The sequence below is a fragment of the Oncorhynchus masou genome, chromosome 23 (genome assembly GCF_036934945.1).
Source record: "Oncorhynchus masou masou isolate Uvic2021 chromosome 23, UVic_Omas_1.1, whole genome shotgun sequence".
NCBI classification, from domain to species: Eukaryota; Metazoa; Chordata; class Actinopteri; order Salmoniformes; family Salmonidae; genus Oncorhynchus; species Oncorhynchus masou.
Window position 1 is genome coordinate 47333689 of NC_088234.1, and position 8960 is coordinate 47342648.

Below are 8960 nucleotides of genomic sequence, written 5' to 3' on the forward strand. Positions count from 1 at the left end.
CATATAAGGAAATCAGTCACATTGCTTACATCTGCTATGACAGGCTCATTGTCCACCCTACCAGAAGCCTGGAAGGGATGAGAAAGCTAAGCCTATGGGTTCGTAGCTTCAACACTGCAGCACACACACACACACACCAATTGATTAATGGACTGCTGAATGTATATTTATTTCAATGTCTATGTTGGCTATTTTCCACATTATGTCTATCTCTGATAAGCTACCCGGGAAAGGGCTGAACATAGCCCATATTAATATATGTAGCCTTAAAAAGAAGGTTCATTAAATCAACAACTTGCTAACATCAGATATTAGCCATTTCTGAGACTCACTTAGATCATTCATTTGATTATACAGCAGTAGCAGTACAAGGATATAACATCTATAGAAGAGACAGCAATGCTTATGGGTGAGGTGCTGTTGTATGTTATCAGAGCCATATCCCTTTTAATGCTTAGAGAAGATCTTATGTCAAGTGTTATTGAAGTGTTGTGGTTGTAGGTTCACTTGGCACATCTAAAGCCTTTTCTTTTGGTGCTAACAGTCAGTATCTAAATAATGTGTGAAATGCTTGATAGTGTATGTGATGTAAACAGAGTGGTCTACTTTCTTGGGGACTTGAATATTGACTGGTTTTCATCATGTTGTCTGCTCAAGAGGAAACTTCTCACTGTAACCAGTGCCTGTAATTTGGTTCAGGTTATTAATCAACCTACCAGGGTGTTTACAAACACTACAGGGGCAGCAGGTACCCTAGTGGTTAGAGCGTTGGACTAGTAACCGAAAGTTTGCCAGATTGAATCCCCGAGCTGACAAGGTAAAAATCTGTTGTTCTGCCCCGGAACAAGGCAGTTAACCCACTGTTCCTAGGCCGTCATTGAAAATAAGAATTTGTTATTAACTGACTTGCCAAGTTAAATAAAGGTATATAAAACAATATGCTACAGGAACAAGATTATCCACATGTATGGATCACATTTTTACTAATACTGTAGAACTTTGATCTAAAGCTGTATCACAATATGTGGCTATATCCAGGAAAGCCAAAGATCCAAAAGCTGGGCCTAAAATAGTGTATAAGAGATCATACAAAAGATGCTGCTGTGACTCTTATGTGGGTGATGTAAAAAAAAAAATGTGTGTGTCTGATGTGATTAATAAGGAGCATCCAGACGCAGCACTTGATGAATTTATGACATTGCTTCTTCCAATAATTGATAAACATGCACTTGTTATGAAACTGACTGTTAGAACTGTTAAGGCTCCATGGATTGAGTAAAAACTGTATGGTTGAAAGAGATGGGGCAAAGGGAGTGGCTAATAAGTCTGGCTGCACATCTGACTGGCTTACTTACTGCAAATTGAGAAATTATGTGACTAAACTCAACAACAAAAAAACTGTATTATGAATCCAAGATCAAAGATCAATCAATGATATAAGAGTGATCGGAAAAAAACGTGACTACTTTAAATTAAATTATGGGCAGAAGGACAAATTCAACTCCATCTTTCATCAAATCAGATCAGGCTTATTCATCACAAAACCATTTGATGTTGCCAATCATTTTCATGATTACTTCAGTGGCATAGTGGGCAAACTTAGGTGGGAAATGCCAACAATAAACAGTGAGCCATTGTATTCATGCATAAAAAAAACTAATAATGAAAGAAAAGCATTGCAAGTTAGAATTTTGTAAAGTTAGTGTGGGAGAGGTGAAAAATTATTGTTATCGGTCAATTATGACAAACCTCCTGGAATTGACAATTTAGATGGAAAGCTACTGAGGATGGTAGCTGACTCTATAGCCTCTCCTATTTGTCATACATTTAATCTGAGCCTAGAGGAAAGTCTTTGTCCTCAGGCCTGGAGGGAAGCCAAAGTAATTCCGCTACCCAAAAGTGGTAAAGCTGCATTTACTGGTTCTAACAGCAAACTGTTGGAAAAAATAGTGTTTGACCAAATACAATGCTATTTCTCTGTAAACAAATTAACAGACTTTCAGAATATTTATAGAGAAGGGCACTCAACATGTTCTGCGCTGACACACATGACTGATGATTGGTTGAAAGAAATTGATAATAAGAAGATTGTGGGAGCTGTTAGATTTCAGTGCAGCCTTCAGTGCAGAAACAAACTTGTGCTATGGCTTTTCAACCTTTGCCATATCGTGGATTCAGAGCTATCTAATAGAACTCAACAGGGTTTCTTTAATAGAAGCTTCTCTAATGGCAAACGTGTGGTGTACCGCAGGGCAGCTCTCTTATCTTTTCTATTTTTACCAATGACCTGACACTGGCATTAAACAAAACATGTGTGTCCATGTATGCTGATGATTCAACCATATACGCATCAGCAACCACAGCTAATGAAGTCACTGAAACCCTTAACAATTAGTTGCAGTCTGTTTTGGAATGGGTGGACAGTATTAAACTGGTCCTGAACATCTCTAAAACTAAGAGCATTGTATTTGGTACAAATCATTGCCTAAGTTCTAGACCTCAGTTGAATCTGGTAATGAATGGTGTGGCTGTTGAACAAGTTGAGACTAAATTACTTGGTGTAACCTGTAAACTGTCATGGTCAAAACATATACACTACCATTCAAAAGTTTGGGGTCACTTAGAAATGTCCTTGTTTTGAAAGAAAAGCACGTTTTTTGTCCATTAAAATAACATCAAATTGATCAGAAATACAGTGTAGATATTGTTAATGTTGTAAATGACTATTGTAGCTGGAAACGGCAGATTTTTTATGTAATATCTACGTAGGCGTACAGAGGCCCATTATCAACAATCATCACTAATGTGTTGCAATGGCACGGTGTGTTAGCTAACCCAAGTTTATCGTTTTAAAAAGCTAATTGATCATTTAAAAAACCTTTTGCAATTATGTTAGCACAGAAAACTATTGTTCTGATTAAAGAAGCAAAACAACTGGTCTTCTTTAGACGAGTTGAGTATCTGGAGCATCAGCATTTGTGGGTTCGATTACAGGCTCAAAATGGCCAGAAACAAATAACTTTCTTCTGAAACTCGTCAGTCTATTCTTGTTCTGAGAAATGAAGGCTATTCCATGCGAGAAATTACCAAGAAATTGAAGATCTCGTACAACGCTGTGTACTACTCCCCTCACAGAACAGAGCAAACTGGCTCCAACCAGAATAGAAAGAGGAGTGGGAGGCTCCGGTGCACAACTGAGCAAGAGGACAAGTAAATTAGAGTGTCTAGTTTGAGAAACAGACACCTCACAAGTCCTCAACTGGCAGCTTCATTAAATAGTACCCGCAAAACACCGGTCTCAACGTCAACAGTGAAGATGCTGGCCTTCTAGGCAGAGTTGCAAAAAAAAGCCGTATCTCAGAATGGCAAATAAAAATAAAAGATTAAGATGGGCAAAAGAACCCAGACACTGGACAGAGAAACTCTGCCTAGAAGGCCAGCATCCCGGAGTCGCCTCATCACTGTTGACGTTGAGACTGGTGTTTTGCGGGTACTATTTAATGAAGCTGCCAGTTGAGGACTTGTGAGGTGTCCGCCACCCATTCCACACATACTTACCCCACCAGACATGCCACGAGGGGTCTTTTCACAGTCCCCAAATCCAGAACAAATTCAAGAAAGCGGACAGTATTACATAGAGCCATTATTGCATGGAACTCCATTCCATCTCATATTGCTCAAATGAACAGTAAACTTGCTTTCAAAAAACAAATAAAGCAACATCTCACGGCACAACGCCTCTCCTCTATTTGACCTAGATAGTTTGTGTATGTATTGATATGTAGGCTGTGTGAAGTAGTTGTATCCTTGAGCTGTTCTGATAAAGCAACATCTCACGGCACAACGCCTCTCCTCTATTTGACCTAGATAGTTTGTGTATGTATTGATATGTAGGCTGTGTGAAGTAGTTGTATCCTTGAGCTGTTCTGTATTATGTCATGTTTCATGTTTTGTGTGGACCCCAGGAAGAGTAGCTGCTGCTTTTGCAACAGCTAATGGGGATCCTAATAAAATACCTAAAATACCAACAATTTAAATACGTTCATTAAGTCCGAACTGGGAAAACAGATATGAATCTGTTGGTCACAGATACCTTAAAAAAGGTAGGGGCTTGGATCAGAAAACCAGTCAGTATCTGGTGTGACCACCATTTGCCTCATACAGCGCGACACATCTCCTTCACATAGAGTTGATCAGGCTGTTGATTGTGGCCTGTGGAATGTTGTCCCACTCCTCTTCAATGGCTGTGAAAATTTGCTGGATATTGGGAACTGGACCACGCCTTCCAACAGAGAATTCCAAACATGCTCAATGGGTGACATGTCTGGTGAGTATGCAGGCCAAGAACTGGGACATTTTCAGCTTCTAGGAATTATCCTTGCGACATGAGGCCGTGCATTACCATACTGGAAAGTGAGATGATGGTGGCAGATGAATGGCACGACAATGGGCCTCAGGATCTCAGTCACGGCATCACTGTGCATTCAAAAAGCCATTGATAAAATGTCCACCATGGGGCGCTCTGTTCACAACGTTGACATACGACGCCATAATTGGTCTGCGGTTGTGAGGCTTGTTGGACATACTGCCAAATTCTCAAAAACAACGTTGGAGGCGGCTTATGATAGAGAAATGAACATTCAATTCTCTGGCAACCGCTCTGGTGAACATTCCTGCAGTCATCATGCTAATTGCACAGCATTGTGTTGTGTGACAAAACTGCACATTTTAGAGTGGCCTTTTATTGTCCACAGCACAAGGTGCAGCTGTGTAATGATCATACTGTTTAATGAGCTTCTTGATATGCCACACCTGTCAGGTGGATGGATTATCTTGGCAAAGGAAAAATGCTCACGAACAGGGATGTAAACAAATTAGTCCACAAAATGAGAGAAATAAGCTTTTTGTGCATATGGAACATTTCTGGGATCTTTTATTTCAGCTCATGAAACGAACTCTTTACATGTTGCGTTTATATATTTTATATACCTGACACCCTAGACCCACTCCAATTTGCTTACCGCCCAAATAGGTCCACAGATGATGCAATCTCAACCACACTGCACACTGCCCTAACCCATCTGGACAAGAGGAATACCTATGTGAGAATGCTGTTCATCGACTACAGCTCAGCATTTAACACCATAGTGCCCTCCAAGCTCGTCATCAAGCTCGAGACCCTGGGTCTCGACCCCGCCCTGTGCAACTGGGTACTGGACTTCCTGACGGGCAACCCCCAGGTGGTGAGGGTAGGCAACAACATCTCCACCCCGCAGATCCTCAACACTGGGGCCCCACAAGGGTGCGTTCTGAGCCCTCTCCTGTACTCCCTGTTCACCCACGACTGCGTGGCCACGCACGCCTCCAACTCAATCATCAAGTTTGCAGACGACACAACTGTGGTAGGCTTGATTACCAACAACGACGAGACGGCCTACAGGGAGGAGGTGAGGGCCCTCGGAGTGTGGTGTCAGGAAAATAACCTCACGCTCAACGTCAACAAAACTAAGGAGATGATTGTGGACTTCAGGAAACAGCAGAGGGAACACCCCCCTATCCACATCAATGGAACAGTAGTGGAGAGTGTAGTAAGTTTTAAGTTCCTCGGCGTAGACATCACAGACAAACTGAATTGGTCCACCCACACAGACAGCATCGTGAAGAAGGCGCAGCAGTGCCTCTTCAACCTCAGGAGGCTGAAGAAATTTGGCTTGTCACCAAAAGCACTCACAAACTTCTACAGATGCACAATCGAGAGCATCCTGTCGGGCTGTATCACCGCCTGGTAGGGCAACTGCTCCGCTCACAACCGTAAGGCTCTCCAGAGGGTAGTGAGGTCTGCACAACGCAAACTACCTGCCCTCCATGACACCTACACCACCCAATGTCACAGGAAGGCCATAAAGATCATCAAGGACAACAACTACCTGAGCCACTGCCTGTTCACCCCGCTATCATCCAGAAGGCGAGGTCAGTACAGGTGCATCAAAGCTGGGACCGAGAGACTGAAAAACAGCTTCTATCTCAAGGCCATCAGACTGTTAAACAGCCACCACTAACATTGAGTGGCTGCTGCCAACACACTGACTCAACTCCAGCCACTTTAATAATGGGAATTGATGGGAAATTATGTAAAATATATCACTAGACACTTTAAACAATGCTACCTAATATGTTTACATACCCTACATTATTCATCTGGACTGCAATAGCATCGAATAGTCCCCGCAATATGCAACTGTTCAGGGAAGTCAGGAACCAATACACGCAGTCAGTCAGGAAAGCTAAGGCCAGCTTCTTCAGGCAGAAGTTTGCATCCTGTAGCTCCAACTCCAAAAAGTTCTGGGACACTGTGAAGTCCATGGAGAACAAGAGCACCTCCTCCCAGCTGCCCACTGCACTGAGGCTAGGTAACACGGTCACCACCGATAAATCCGTGATTATCGAAAACTTCAACAAGCATTTCTCAACGGCTGGCCATGCCTTCCGCCTGGCTACTCCAACCTCGGCCAACTGCTCCGCCCCCCCCCCGCAGCTCCTCGCCCAAGCCTCTCCAGGTTCTCCTTTACCCAAATCCAGATAGCAGATGTTCTGAAAGAGCTGCAAAACCTGGACCCGTACAAATCAGCTGGGCTTGACAATCTGGACCCTCTATTTCTGAAACTATCCGCCGCCATTGTCGTAACCCCTATTACCAGCCTGTTCAACCTCTCTTTCATATCGTCTGAGATCCCCAAGCTGCCGCAGTCATCCCCCTCTTCAAAGGGGGAGACACCCTGGACCCAAACTGTTACAGACCTATATCCATCCTGCCCTGCCTATCTAAGGTCTTCGAAAGCCAAGTCAACAAACAGGTCACTGACCATCTCGAATCCCACCGTACCTTCTCCGCTGTGCAATCTGGTTTCCGAGCCGGTCACGGGTGCACCTCAGCCACACTCAAGGTACTAAACGATATCATAACCGCCATCGATAAAAGACAGTACTGTGCAGCCGTCTTCATCGACCTTGCCAAGGCTTTCGACTCTGTCAATCACCATATTCTTATCGGCAGACTCAGTAGCCTCGGTTTTTCTAATGACCGCCTTTCCTGGTTCACCAACTACTTTGCAGACAGAGTTCAGTGTGTCAAATCGGAGGACATGTTGTCCGGTCCTCTGGCAGTCTCTATGGGGGTGCCACAGGGTTCAATTCTCGGGCCGACTCTTTTCTCTGTATATATCAATGATGTTGCTCTTGCTGCGGGCGATTCCCTGATCCACCTCTACGCAGACGACACCATTCTATATACTTCCGGCCCGTCCTTGGACACTGTGCTATCTAACCTCCAAACGAGCTTCAATGCCATACAACACTCCTTCCGTGGCCTCCAACTGCTCTTAAACGCTAGTAAAACCAAATGCATACTTTTCAACCGATCGCTGCCTGCACCCGCATGCCCGACTAGCATCACCACCCTGGATGGTTCCGACCTTGAATATGTGGACATCTATAAGGACCTAGGTGTCTGGCTAGACTGTAAACTCTCCTTCCAGACTCATATCAAACATCTCCAATCGAAAATCAAAAGTCGGCTTTCTATTCCGCAACAAAGCCTCCTTCACTCACGCCGCCAAACTTACCCTAGTAAAACTGACTATCCTACCGATCCTCGACTTCGGCGATGTCATCTACAAAATTGCTTCCAACACTCTACTCAGCAAACTGGATGCAGTTTATCACAGTGCCATCCGTTTTGTCACTAAAGCACCTTATACCACCCACCACTGCGACTTGTATGCTCTAGTCGGCTGGCCCTCGCTACATATTCATCGCCAGACCCACTGGCTCCAGGTCATCTACAAGTCCATGCTAGGTAAAGCTCCGCCTTATCTCAGTTCACTGGTCACGATGGCAACACCCATCCGTAGCACGCGCTCCAGCAGGTGTATCTCACTGATCATCCCTAAAGCCAACACCTCATTTGGCCGTCTTTCGTTCCAGTACTCTGCTGTCTGTGACTGGAACGAATTGCAGAAATCCCTGAAGTTGGAGACTTTTATCTCCCTCACCAACTTCAAACATCTGCTATCTGAGCAGCTAACCGATCGCTGCAGCTGTACATAGTCTATTGGTAAATAGCCCACCCATTTTCACCTACCTCATCCCCATACTGTTTTTATTTATTTACTTTTCTGCTCTTTTGCACACCAATATCTCTACCTGTACATGACCATCTGATCATTTATCACTCCAGTGTTAATCTGCAAAATTGTAATTATTCGCCTACCTCATGCCTTTTGCACACAATGTATATAGACTCCCCTTTTTTCTACTGTGTTATTGACTTGTTAATTGTTTACTCCATGTGTAACTCTGTGTTGTCTGTTCACACTGCTATGCTTTATCTTGGCCAGGTCGCAGTTGCAAATGAGAACTTGTTCTCAATTAGCCTACCTGGTTAAATAAAGGTGAAATAAAATAAAATAAATAAAAAATGTATGTATAAAAATGTATACGTATATACTGTACTCTATCATCTACTGCGTCTTTATGTAATACATGTATCACTAGCCACTTTAACTATGCCACTTTGTTTACATACGCATCTCATATGTATATACTGCACTCAATACCATCTACTGTATCTTGCCTATGCCGCTCTGTACCATCACTCATTCATATATATTTATGTACACATTCTTTATCCAATTACACTGTGTATAAGACAGTAGTTTTGGAATTGTTAGCGAGATTACTTATTGGTTATTACTGCATTGTCGGAACTAGAAGCACAAGCATTTCGCTACACTCGCATTAACATCTGCTAACCATGTGACAAATAAAATTTGATTGGATTTGATTCGTACAGTACGTATAGAATAAAATCGCTAAACAACCGAGAGCCAGGTATGATAAAGGTAGTGGAGTGACGAGACATGGGCTAATGTAGGAATACTGACGATCAGAGAGGCATCAGG